The following is a 557-nucleotide window of genomic DNA, read 5'->3' as shown; positions in this document are numbered from 1 at the left end:
GGAGGAAGAAGAGGAGGAGGACAAGTGCTGCAGTGACGTTGGTGGCTGAGTGATATAGCACCGAGCGCCCCGGCGAGCCTCCAATCCCCAGGTCCTCGGCAGCCTATTTGAATAATCAACTCACACCTAGGCGTGAGACTGCTCCGCTCCCACACCTGCCCTCCGGCCGGGAGAGCCCGCGGGGAGAGGGGCACGGAGCGCGGCGGGCCAGGGGGCACGGGGGGGGCGTGAGTGGGGGGAAGGGATGGAGGAGGGCAAGATGCAGGGAGGGAAGGAGGAAGGGAAAGAAAGGGAGAGAGATGAGTGGGGGAAAGAGGGCGAGTAGGGAAAAGAAAGGAATGGGGAAGAAGTGGGGAAAGGTGAGTGAGGGAGAAGAAAGAGGCTTGGGAAAAGAAGGAAGAGGAGGGTGGGGGAGGAAAGGAAAGTAGGGATGGGAAAGCAAGAGAGAAAGATGCACGGGGGGAGAAAGGGGAGGGGGGAAGGAGACGAGTAGGGGAAAGGAATAAATGGGGAGGAAGCCAAGAAAGATGGGGGCTGGAGAAGCTCTGGCTGGCTGA

The sequence above is a fragment of the Gavialis gangeticus genome, unplaced genomic scaffold (genome assembly GCF_001723915.1).
Source record: "Gavialis gangeticus isolate Ggan-Ray unplaced genomic scaffold, GavGan_comp1, whole genome shotgun sequence".
NCBI classification, from domain to species: Eukaryota; Metazoa; Chordata; order Crocodylia; family Gavialidae; genus Gavialis; species Gavialis gangeticus.
This window is presented reverse-complemented; position numbering follows the sequence as displayed.